Source organism: Bufo bufo, chromosome 6 (assembly GCF_905171765.1).
Source record: "Bufo bufo chromosome 6, aBufBuf1.1, whole genome shotgun sequence".
In the NCBI taxonomy this organism is placed as follows: domain Eukaryota; kingdom Metazoa; phylum Chordata; class Amphibia; order Anura; family Bufonidae; genus Bufo; species Bufo bufo.
This window is the reverse complement of record NC_053394.1, coordinates 190,241,928-190,255,850: the sequence shown is the minus strand read 5'-3', so window position 1 is coordinate 190,255,850 and position 13,923 is coordinate 190,241,928.

Here is a 13,923-nt window from a genome sequence, read left to right as displayed (position 1 = left end):
TCCAATGACTAAAGAGACCCCAGATTCTTTAGCGGAGATTGCCGAGGACAAAGATGATGACCATGGTACAAGATACCCTACAAGAAATAGAAAAACTCCTCAGTATTTAAATGACTATGTACTCGAATCTGTTCGTGATGATCAGGTACTGATGAATATAGATTACTGCTATAGAGCACATGATGTACCCCAGACCTTCAGAGAAGCCATGGAAACACCCCAGTCACAAAGTTGGTTAGATGCAATGAAAGAAGAGATGGAATCACTAAAGGAGAATGATACCTTCACATTGACCACATTACCAGAAGGTAAAAATTCTGTGGGGGGTAGATGGGTATATGTGATAAAAAGCAATGCAAATGGAACTGAAACATACAAAGCCAGGTTTGTGGCAAAAGGTTATAATCAAGTAAAGGGAACTGACTACATGGAAACTTTTTCTCCAACTGCAAATTTTACTTCATTACGCATTTTGATGCAAATGGCAGCACAATATGATTTAATTTTGCATCAAATGGATGTGAAGACAGCTTACTTGCATGCCCCAATTGATTGTGATATATATATAGACCAACCAGAAGGTTTTGAGATCAAAGATGACACAAATAAAAAGCTAGTTCTCAAACTAAAAAAGTCACTGTATGGTCTTAAGCAATCGGGAAGAAACTGGAACAAGATGCTACATGATTATCCATGTTCAAATGCATTTATGCAAAATTCTGTAGACCATTGTGTATATGTCAAACAGAACGGCAATGAACAAGCAATATTACTAATATGGGTTGATGATCTGATCATTGCTGCAAGCAATGAAAAACTACTCAATGATGTGAAGTTAACACTTGCGACAAAATTCAAAATGAAGGATCTTGGGAAACTGAACTATTTTTTTGGGCATCGACTTTAGACAGACTAGTGAAACGGTGAAGATGAATCAGAAGAGATACATTTTGAAAATGATAGAAAGATTTGGTCTGTCAGATTGTAAACCGAGATCTACTCCCTGTGAACAAAAATTAGGTTTCGACGACAAAAGTGAACTTGCAGATGTAAAAAGCTATCGGGAGATAGTAGGCAGTTTGATTTATGTGGCCACGTGTACAAGACCGGATTTGAGTTGGACTATAAGCAAACTGTCACAACACTTTTCACAACCAAGTGTACAACACATGATCACTGCCAAACACGTACTGAGATACTTGAAAGGAACTGTCAATTTTGAACTATGCTACAGAAAATGTAAAGAGAAATTAAAAGTAGAGGCATATAGTGATGCCAGTTGGGCCTCAGACCAAATTGATAGGAGAAGCACAACAGGATATTGTTTCAGCCTGACTGAAAATGGACCTCTGATTTCTTGGAAGTCAAAGAAACAACCAACAATTGCACTATCTTCCTGTGAAGCTGAATATATAGCATTAGCCGCAACCACACAGGAGAGTCTATATCTTGCACAATTGCTAAGAGAATTGGACAGTGAATGTCAGTATGAGCCAGTAAAGATTTTTGAAGACAATCAGAGTGCGATAGCTCTCGCAAAGAACCCAGTTTACCATCAGAGATGCAAACATATTGACATTAAATTTCATTTCCTTAGATCTGTTCTGAGTGAAGGCAAGATAGATCTTGAGTATTGTTCTACGGATAAAATGGTAGCTGATGTTATGACTAAACCAATAACAAAGTTTAAGCTTGATAGGTTTGTGAGTTATATTTTTGGAATATAGATAGTAAAATGATGTAACTGTACCAAACTATTTCTCATAAGCGGTATAAGAGCAAGTGGGGGTGTTAAGATATATGACATCTTTTTATATGCCCTTATACAGCTTATCCATTGATCTACAGTCATATGAATATGTTGTCTGTTTGTTAACCAAGAAGTGTTTAAATAAAGTTGCACTCAGAGAAAAAAAAAAAAGAGAGGCTGCAGTGAGCTGCAGATATAGATCTGGCAACCAGAGAAGTGGGAGAAGGGAATATAAGGAGGTTGGGAGTGCTGGACAAGAAACAGCTGAGGAAAAGGAGCTACGGATCCCTGAGGGAGCCAAAAAGGGTTGCAAGGCAAACCCAGAAAGCTACCATAAAGAAACAGCTCTATCTTTCTACATAGAGCGCGCAGCCACCCGCTGCGACTTCCTGACCTCGGGTATAACGGAGTCAGGCGTGGCTCTTGACACCCTCGTGACAGGAACAGACATGAAGTGCTCGGCAAGCATTGAAGGCGCAGCCCTTTGCGTTGAAATTATTGCATACCTGGCTACTACCGAGGTACACAATTGGCCTACCCAGCTTATCCAGGGAAGATGAGGACCTGGAGGACCCGGAGGGACCTGGCGTGGACACTGACTGAGGGGAATGCACCGGGTTAGGGCACCATTCGGATGAATGGAAAATAGATTGGCATATGGAACAAAGAGGGGCCTTGAGACCCGCAAAGTGACGACAAAACAGTTCCATATCAAATCTGCCCAGTTTGACACAAACTGAAAGTGGCTTAGGGCAGCAGCGGCTTTGGCAGAAAATGACCGGTGATAATCATAAAATGCTGTGCCGCCGTACTTGTGCCCCAAATCCGTAACCCGGTATAAATAAGTGTCCAACTCTTCCCTATGACTAGGCTGGGCTGAGCACACAACATCTCTGTAAAGGCTGAAGGCCAGTACGTATTCGGAAATAGATAATTTCCTGTTGAGACGAGCATCCTTAGCCTTCAAGACCACGGAGACCTCTCCGCAGTTGATGACCCGGTTCTCAGAAATATCTTGGGAGGCAATAAGAATAGACGCAAGATTCAAGTCCTTGCCTGTCAGGATATCCTTTTTGATATGATCCGGGACGAAATGAGAAGGCGCAATTTGGGGAGTGGCTGAGGGCCTACTTGCAACGTCCTGGGGAATGGCAGGGGTGGCTGCCAAACCCGGAGATTGCGGCAAGGCCGCTGGCCTGGTCTCCAATACTGCCACCCTAGACTGAATGTCCGCGACCGAGCTAGTAAGACCACTGATGGAGGTCTGGATCTGAGCTAGTGCGTGCTAGATTGAGCTGAGATTGGACTGCTCAGCTGTCGGACCCGGGGCAGTCATCAGTAGACGGTATAATTCAGCCTTGCGGGCGGACGCGGGATGCCGAATCCCCCGGCTATTAAGCTCGGCAATCAGCCTTGGCACAGTCCAACTTTTCAAAGATGAGCTGCTGTTGTGGCCTGAGACGGAAGTTCCTGGCATGGAGATGTTGTCATCCATATTGGAAACGTGGGACATGCTTGACCTGGCGTGACACAAAATGGACTTGGAAGCACAGCTTCGAAACGCCAAAGAGCTACTTTGAAACTGGAAGCGCCTCAGAATTTTGCCTAAGCGATTTATGAGAGAAAAAAATGATTTCTGTCCAATCTAAGGAGGGAACAAAACAACATCAGAACTGGAGATGATGACTGGGTACCAGAAACCAGAAACAAAGAAATAGATGAGGTTTGACAGATTTTTCCCCTGTGTTTTTTTTTTTTTATGAGTGAGACAGGGGACTCAACAGAAGGAAAACCAGGACGTGTGGAGAGCGAGGAGAGCGGAAGCCAGACGGAGTAAACTGAACAGAAGAAGACAAGGAACCTGAGAAGCCCAGGTAACAGATGCCTAACCTGGAAATCAGGCAGAGAAGGACCCAGTAGTGATGGAACGAACAGATCAGGTGCCTGAACAGGTGAACCAGAAATGAGCGTGGAACCAGGGAAAAACTGAAAGGTGGAAGTAGGCGAAGGAGATGACGCCTGGGCAGCCAGGAGGCGGGGCACCCTGGGTGACCCGGCGGCAAGGAACCCTGGGTAACAGGAGGCAAAGAACCCTGAGTGACCCAGAACACGTAGACACCCTGGGAGGACCAGGAGACACAGACACCCTGGGCGATCCAGGAGATACAGACACCCTGGGCGATCCAGGAGACAAAGACACCCTGGGCTATCCAGGAGATACATAACCCTGGGCGATGCAGGAGATACATAACCCTGGGCGATGCAGGAGATACAGACACCCTGGGCGATCCAGGAGACAAAGACACCCTGGGCGATCCAGGAGACAAAGAACCCTGGGCTATCAGGAGATACATAACCCTGGGCGATGCAGGAGACACAGACACCCTGGGCGAACCAGGAGACACAGACACCCTGGGCGATCCAGGAGACACAGACACCCTGGGCGATCCAGGAGACACAGACACCCTGGGCGATCCAGGAGACACAGACACCCTGGGCGATCCAGGAGACACAGACACCCTGGGCGATCCAGGAGACACAGACACCCTGGGCGATCCAGGAGACACAGACACCCTGGGCGATCCAGGAGACACAGACACCCTGGGCGATCCAGGAGACACAGACACCCTGGGCGATCCAGGAGACACAGACACCCTGGGCGATCCAGGAGACACAGACACCCTGGGCGATCCAGGAGACACAGACACCCTGGGCGATCCAGGAGACACAGACACCCTGGGCGATCCAGGAGACACAGACACCCTGGGCGATCCAGGAGACACAGACACCCTGGGCGATCCAGGAGACACAGACACCCTGGGCGATCCAGGAGACACAGACACCCTGGGCGATCCAGGAGACACAGACACCCTGGGCGATCCAGGAGACACAGACACCCTGGGCGATCCAGGAGACACAGACACCCTGGGCGATCCAGGAGACACAGACACCCTGGGCGATCCAGGAGACACAGACACCCTGGGCGATCCAGGAGACACAGACACCCTGGGCGATCCAGGAGACACAGACACCCTGGGCGATCCAGGAGACACAGACACCCTGGGCGATCCAGGAGACACAGACACCCCGGGCGATCCAGGAGACACAGACACCCTGGGCGATCCAGGAGACACAGACACCCTGGGCGATCCAGGAGACACAGACACCCTGGGCGATCCAGGAGACACAGACACCCTGGGCGAACCAGGAGACACAGACACCCTGGGCGATCCAGGAGACACAGACACCCTGGGCGAACCAAGAGACACAGACACCCTGGGCGAACCAAGAGACAGGGCCCGGGTAAGACAGAAAACAAAGCGGAGCCGGAGTGCGCTGCGAAACACATGTGCTGACAGAGGAAGAAGCAAAATAGCCGAAAACCCATAGTGAGCAGCACATGGAGTCAGATGAACCACAGGACAGAGATCCTGAATGAACCAAGAGGCAGGTGGACCTGGCAAGCTGGCAGAGGGTACAACTATAAGTAAAAGCCATGCCACCAAAAACAACACAACCCCAGTACATGCCCTGATTGGGACTGCGCCAACCGTACCCTGTGAAGACCCAGTGTCACGAGTTGGAGGTCCCAGGAGAGACCACCGCATCGTCATGCAATAAACGGAAATCAGGTACAGACACATAAGAGTTTATTGCACAAACAAAACAGGGAAAGGCAGCACAGAGAAAACATCAGCTCTATGTACCGTCAGCACAGTGGGAGAAAACCCCCACTGCGCCACTGTCTAGTAATACTCCAGAGGGGCGTAACTAAACAACTCCTGGTTTTCACTAAAGCCCTAGATGGTAGGGTTAGACTTAGCCGCAGAAAGTTGCCAGGGTCCACTCTGGAGCGTGACCTAGACAGTGACAGCAGGAGCGAATGGACAACAGGTACCAGAAGGTACCGACGGCACATAGGCATACATAACATACAGGCAAATACAAAACAGAGCAACTAATGATACAAGCAGGAGTTTACGCAAGGGAGCAGGAGTGGCAATGAGCAGAGAAGGACTTGCTCCACCAGTAGTAAACTGCATGGCCCTGTCATGCCACTCTGCTGCAAAGGCTTGCTGAACACAGACATATTAATTCACACAAAGTAACTAAAACATAACAGGCAGAACAGATAACAGAAAGACAGGAAAGAGGACGGGAAAGGACATCAGTTAGGACAGGAAAGAGGACGTTAAAGAACAAGTAGGGAAACCCACAGAGCACAGACAGACAGACACGGATCCCATGGGTCAGCAGCATGGGAGAAAGAGTACAAACCAGGAGCAGGACAGGACAAGACAACACACACCAGGAGAGCTGAAACAGAACTGAGGAAACCTCAGCCTTATATACAGAGGTTCCATGGGTGCAGCAGAGAGACCACACCCATGGAGCAGACAGAGGATTAACTCCTAATAGGAACACAGGGGAGTTAACCCATACAGAACCACAAATAACACAGGAACGAAACTTCAGCGAGAAGCGCCGAACGAGCAAGGACGGAAGGTCACAGTCAAAGGTAATGACTGTGACACCCAGCAGGGTAGAAGACTAAGTTAAGCCCCTGCCTGCAGCCTAGCCACAGGGCAGAGCGCTATATCCTTCTGCTTGCACCCTTACCAGCGTTCTGTATGAAATAGTGGTGACCATGGTGGCCTGCTACCACGTCACATCTTAAAACAGGGGACAAAGTCCCCTCAAAACCGCAATCTGACCCATTATTACATACATCTCAGTGGTAGGCAACTTTGACGAGGTGCCGCTCCCCAGACCCCGCCGCCTGTACCTTTAAGAAGATGCGCGGGCGGCGTGCGTTGGGAGAGCAGCGGCTTCAGCCTTTACCGCCGGGTGCCAGTGATTCAAGGCTGAGCCCGGAGCTCAGCTAGAGCGGAGCCAGCTGAGCCCCGATTACCTGCTGTGCTGATTGGCGGAAGTCTGGACCTCAGAAGCGCGTGTGCGCAGGTACGTCAGGGAGAGAAGAAGGAGCGTGATGACCAGGCGGAAGGCGCGATGACCGGCAGGAGAGCGTGATGATTACATACATCCCCCACATAATTTGCATGGGATTCAAGATTTTATATATATATATAGGCAAGGCTGATGTCAGCCTGTGTTTGTGGGAGGGGCGTCTGGCTACTTATACCTCACGCCAGCGGTCAGCCAGACGCCCCTCCCACAAATACAGGCTGACATCAGCCTTGCCTATATATATATATAAAATCTTGAATCCCATGCAAATTATGTGGGGGATGTATGTAATGGTCGGGGACTTTGACTGGAATACTGAATGATGTTTGCAGATTATGTAGATATAAACAAAAATACCTATATATATTTATGTGTGTGTGAAACGTATGAAATCATCCGGTGACATCATACATCAGTACCGCGCTGTGCGTATAACAATATATATACAATCTCAGCGAGGTAGAGATGTATGATGTAACCGGAAGATTTTGTACATGTCACAACAGGTATTAAGTAATCATTTGAAAAGGGATGAAATACGGATGTAGTACAGTTAACACACATGCTTTATGAGAAGTGTTATGTAAACTTAATGCAATTAAATACGTTAAGATATTTTATAAAATGGCTTTTGTTTCAAGATTACGTGATGAGTTAAGAAATTTGAGTTAAGAGGTTGTGTGTTAACCCTACTACATCTGTATGGATTAGCAGCATAACTGAATAAATACATTACTGAGTGTTGTAGAGAGAGATACAAAAATCATGTAAGCATTGTACCTGGGCATAATCGCCTACTATATTCTTCGACCCGATCTGGGTGTAGGCGTTTCAGGTCGCAGTACTTTTTTTGAATAGCCTTGGGGTCGTGCCATATCCTGCTTTTTAGTTTTAATTCGGCCCGGACAGACCGTACTATTGCCTCTTTCTCTACTCTTTTCCGGGTCCATGGATAGCGCCTTTCCAGAAAGAGCTGAAGGATAAAGATGAAAGCATATAATCACAATTTTTTTATTATACAAGTTAAAGTAGTTACTTCTTTAAAGGGGAAATATTATTTTTAAAGTTACCGATATAAGATCGGATTGTATTGCGATTATATGTATGTGAGGTCTGAGCAATCAGATATTGGCCAGCTAATCTGCGATGTACCTGTCTAGTTAAGTGGTGGTACGGTATTGGGTGTACAGCTGGTTCACCTCCCCGTGGTGCACCCTGGGTAACGCTAAATGAACCAGCAAATACTTTTGGTCCGACAAAAAAAGTTCATGGATATAAATTTAAATCTATATATATTGTGGTAGGAGCTAATCGAGGAACAGAGTAGGCATGCCTATGTACTGCCCTGAGCCAACTGGCTGGAGTGTGCCCGGTGCCAGTGAAGAGGTAAGGCCTAGATAAGTGGGTCACCCAGGAGGAGTGAATGAAAAAGGGGATGGAAGGGAGGGGCAAAGAAAACGGGCGCCCTCCTGCTTGTACTAGGGGGTTTAAATAGGGGAGGTCGCTCCAACCACAATTACAGGCTGCACGCAGCCTTAACAATTTGTGGTAGGATCTAATCGAGGAACAGAGTAGGCATGCCTATGTACTGCCCTGAGCCAACTGGCTGGAGTGTGCCCGTTGCCAGTGACGAGGTAAGGCCTAGATAAGTGGGCAAAGAGAACCGGCCCGGAGTAGGGTGCAATGTATTTATTGGAGCATCATGGAACCCATAAAGCCCAAAGAACGAAAGGCTCTGACAATCTCAACTCGCAGATTGTGAATGTACCTTGCGTAGCAGGACGACCGCTAACGACCCCCCTTGCGGGTGACGTGTGCCGGTACCTGATGACTGGATGCTGCGGAAGCGGCCCCTACGCGAGAGGAGTGCCCGGATACCGTGCTAGGGTTGAACCCCAACCCTGCCGTCAGGGTGCGGACATTGGAGACAAACTGGGCCGAAGAAGGGGGGCCTACCGTTGATTGGGAGCAGCGGGTCGTCTAACGCGGGAGACTGGAGTGAGGCCAGAAGCTCTTGGAGCGCCTTGACGGGACACCAACAGTTGGCCGTAGGGAAGAACTCTACCTCGGTGGCAGGACCAGCCTGATTGGACTTGGTGGCTGGGATGGACCGTATGAAGTGGACCGAATGCCAGGCGAGATGTCGCTTGAGCAGGGTCGCTCGGTTGACCGTGCCGCAGGTGAACTCCCCGGGTCTAAGAACCCATAGAACCCTAGGTACATAGCTGCTTTGGTGATGATGCTTGCTGAGTGCCCAAAAGGGAGACCGCATAGGGCTACGGACAATCTGCGGAAAAGCTCGCCTGACAATGGTTATCTACGCACCTGGACCGCCGCGCTAACCCTGAGGGTGGCTTTGATGGCCTGATACGAAAATGGATTTGGCAGAGGGGTCGCCGAGCATCCGATGGTGTTGAATGCCGGCCAAATACAGGTTGATGGTGTTAATTGACAGGTGGCGGTGCGTGTGGCAACGGGCTATGAAAGCCACTGGATACTGCTGGAAAAACCCTGAGCGTTCCAGGCAAATATATCGGATCCTGAGCGATTCAGGCAACTGCGTACAACCTGTGGGACAAAAGACCTGAGCGATTCAGGCAAATGCGAACCACCTGTGGGAAAAAGACCTGAGCGATTCAGGGAATATGTAACCTGAGTGAAACAAGAAAAACACACAACCTGGAAATACCGCCAACCTGAAGACAGGAAAACAAAACCTGAGTGATTCCGGAAAATACGTAACCTGGGTGAATCAGGAAAACATACCACCTGGAGATACCGGCAACCTGAAAGACCCTGAAAGACAGGAAAATACAAAAGCTGAGCGATTCAGGAAATACCTGACCTGAGTGATTCAGGGAAACGTAAAACCTGAGTGACTTGGGCACATACATAACCCGAGCGACCCAGAAAACATGAACCCGGGCGATTCTGGAAACATAAAACCCGAGGTAAATACATGAACCCGAGCGACCCAGGGAAATGCATGGACCCGAGCGATCCAGGAAACACGTAAAACCCACGCGACTCCGGGAATTAGACCTGGGTGAATGGGCAAAAAACGTGAATTTTGAGCTAATCCGGGAAATACATGAAACCTGAGAATCAGAAGGAAACAGAAATGAACATGGTATAGAAAGGATCGCAACCTAACCGAATCAACGGACAGTGCTGCCAACTCTCTGGCGATACTGAAGACCTAGGAATGGTGGCTTGTGATAAATGAAGGAAGGCTCTGAGCTGCGGAGAAGCGTCACGCCGCCACTCGGCTGGAACTTACCTGAAACCCGGCACCGTGGAGTGACCGGGCATGGAGGAGCCCTGCGATATAACTGAGGATGGATCGACATTCCGGTGGCCTGAGGCCCTGCTTACAAGAAAAAATAAGCTTGCGTCGGTACGAGACCCGGAGAGAGGTGCGATCTGGTGGTACTGGAAAGAGGCGATGGAGAACCGGGATGCAGCCTGGGCATCATGGCCAACTGCTGGGTGACCCTGGACAGCCAGAATCAGAGCCCGAAGTCGCGCCGCATGCAACAAACCTGCGGAAACAGAAATCCAGACACACAGGACACGAATCGGGTAACCAGGAACCAGCCGGACGCTGCTGAACAAATCCCTGAGCGTTACAGGCTGATGCATGGAACCTGCGTAATTCGGGCGATGCACTGACTCCTGAGCGGTTCAGGCGACATGGAATCCTAAGCAACGCAGGCAATTACATGCACCTTCATGAAGATGACGGACACCTGGGAGGGTCGGGCAGTACCTTGAATCTGGTTGGACCTGGCCACTACCTACTCCCTGGGAGACCAGGGAAAAACAGAAGCCTGAGCGAATCAGGCCAAACCTGACCTGCGTGAATCAGGGGAATACATAACCAGACTGTTCAGGAAAATATGCAACCTGGGAACAACCGACCTGGAAGAGGAAGGAAAACAAAACCCGAATCAGGGAGAACATGGCACCTGAGCGATTTCAGGGAAATACATGACACCTGAGCGATTCAGGGGATACATGACACCTGAGCGAATCAGGGAGCACACCACCCCTGAGCGATTCAGGGAACACACCACACCTGAGCGATTCAGGGAACACCCACACCTGAGCGATTCAAGGAACACGCAAGACCTGAGCGATTCAGGGAACCTTACCCCTAAGTGACTAAGGGAGGCATAACACCAGACCGATTCAGGGACCTGACCCCTGAGTCACCTAGGGAAGAAATGACACATGCGATTTTGGGAACATGACACTTGTGAGTTGGAGAAAACATAACCCTGAGCGATTCCGGGAAGACATGACACATGCGGTTCTTGGGTAAAATGACACCTGCAATTTGGAGAAAAACACAACGCCTGAGCGAATCAGGGAAGACAAAACCTGAATGATTCAGGGAAGACATGACACCTGTGACTCCGGGAACATGACCCCTGCGATCTGAGGAAAAACATGAGAGATTCAGGGAAGACATTACCCCTGAGCGATTCAGGGAAGACATTACCCCTGAGTGATTCAAGGAAGACATTACCCCTGAGCGATTCAGGGAAGACATTACCCCCGAGCGATTCAGGGACGACATTACCCCCGAGCGATTCAGGGACGACATTACCCCCGAGCGATTCAGGGAAGACATCACACCCGAGCGATTCAGGGAAGACATTTACACTTGAGCGATTCAGGGAAGACATTTACACTTGAGCGATTCAGGGAGGACATTACCCCTGAGTGACTTTTAGGGGAGACATTACACCTGAGTGACTTTTAGGGAAGACATTACCCCTGAGCGATTCAGGGATGACATTACACCTGAGCGATTCAGGGAAGACATTACACCTGAGCGATTCAGGGAAGACATTACACTAGAGCGATTCAGGGAAGACATTACACTAGAGCGATTCAGGGAAGACATTACACTAGAGCGATTCAGGGACGACATTACCCCCGAGCGATTCAGGGAAGACATTTACACTTGAGCGATTCAGGGAGGACATTACACCTGAGTGACTTTTAGGGAAGACATTACACCTGAGTGACTTTCAGGGAAGACATTACACCTGAGCGATTCAGGGATGACATTACACCTGAGCGATTCAGGGAAGACATTACACCTGAGCAATTCAGGGAAGACATTACACTAGAGCGATTCAGGGAAGACATTACACTAGAGCGATTCAGGGAAGACATTACACTAGAGCGATTCAGGGAAGACATTACACTAGAGCGATTCAGGGAAGACATTACACCTGAGCGATACAGGGAAGACCTTACACCTGAGCGATTCAGGGAAGACATTACACCTGAGCGATTCAGGGAAGACATTACACCTGAGCGATTCAGGGAAGACATTACACCTGAGCGATTCAGGGAAGACATTACACTTGAGCAAATCAGGGAAGACATTACACCTGAGTGATTTTTAGGGAAGACATTACACCTGAGCGATGCAGGGAACATATGACACCAGGTGGTTACAGGGACGACCTAACATCTGAGCGGATCGGGGAACAAATGACACCTGAGCGGTATCAGGAATGACGTAACCTGAGCGATTCAGTGAAGACGGGACCCTGGGCGATTTAAGGGCAGCCGTAACGCCTGAGAGGTTCAGGAACCTGACCCCTGAATTCACGGAATACCACAGCCCCCCCAGCCACCCAGGGGGTGAATATTGACAACGTAATAGCGTGATTGGCCTAGGAGCCCGGGGTGACCGGGGCCTGCACCTGGTATTGCACAATTTTCCCCTTTTTTTATCCATTTCAGCAGTGCGGGGGTTAAAAGAGGCAGCAGGCCAACAGCCAGGCAGCCAACCGGCGACTCGCCCGTACGGAGAAGCGGAGCCCCCCGCAGACAGGGCGGCTGTGCTGCTGGTCCTGCTGCTCGGACCCCCGCACTGAGCAACATAGGCAGGAAGACGGCATGAACGCCACGGTGCTAACCTTCCCTTGCAGCCACCACCCAGAACTGGCCAACAGATTACTTAAATTACTGTGTTGCACTCAAGGTCCTGACTTTGTTTTGCTTGCAGGCGTCCGCAAGGTGTCGCCGGATAGCGCCTAGACCACAGCCCCATCATTCATACCTGCGGCGCCGTCCCCGCCTGCCCCCCTCTCTCCCGAGCCGCGCCGCACCAACTTGCGGCGCGTGCGCCGGAGGGCCCGGAAGCTGGAGGGGGGAGGCATCTGGGTGAAGCATGCTCCGGTAGCAGTCGTGAGGCCGGGAGCCAGCGTGGAGCTTCCGGCCGGGCTGTGAATCGGGGGAACACGAGGTGCCCGTGGCAGGCACGTCTGCCCGGGCCGCAGAGCGGTGAAACTCGCGGGAGGCGATGCGGCTGGCTGCACGAACCGAGATGAGGACTGAAGACACGTCTGAAGATGCGACCGGAAGTGATGTCAGGCGCAGGTGATGCTAAGCAAAGAAAACGGGTGCCCTCCTGCTTGTACTAGGGGGTTTAAATAGGGGAGGTCGCTCCACCCACAATTACAGGCTGCACGCAGCCTTAACTATTTGTGTGTATGGTATATAGTGTGTGGTATATATTGCATGGCAGGAAAACGGACATGCTATGTGCATGTGATAGATATTTATCTGTTGTCCATGCATACATGCTACTGACATAGTGCTGCGAAGTAACAAGAATACTCAGTGCACCAATCAGTAGTATCTACTATTGGGGGAGTCGGGTGGCGGAGGAAAAAAATTTTTAATTTTTTTTTGTATCAATGTAGTTCTTATTCGCATACACGAATATTTAGCAACACTCAATCTACATATAAATAATTTATACGTAGATCGAGTGTTGCAAAATATTGTTCTGCCATGCATTCAATATGAAATAAAATACAGTGCTGTAATACAATATTACTTACAGTGAGAATAACTTCTTCTTCTTCTTTTTCAAATCAAATTCGCCGATTTTAACACTGAAAGAACGCCAAACTCCACTGGTAGCAATGCAAAACCGAAACCAGGGCACATGACACGATTACGTCATTCATAAGATCGCGTCCTCACGCGATCATTCATAACATTCCCGATTTTCGGGTAAAAATTGGGAATTCGAATAACAAGATTGATTCCACCCTGCTTCTTGCAATATAGCGAATATTCGAAAAAATTATGTAGAATCGATCGATTTAGCTAATTTAGTGGTATAATCTTCTTTGTCTAATAGTTATAAAAAAAATTCTCTTCTGAACTGA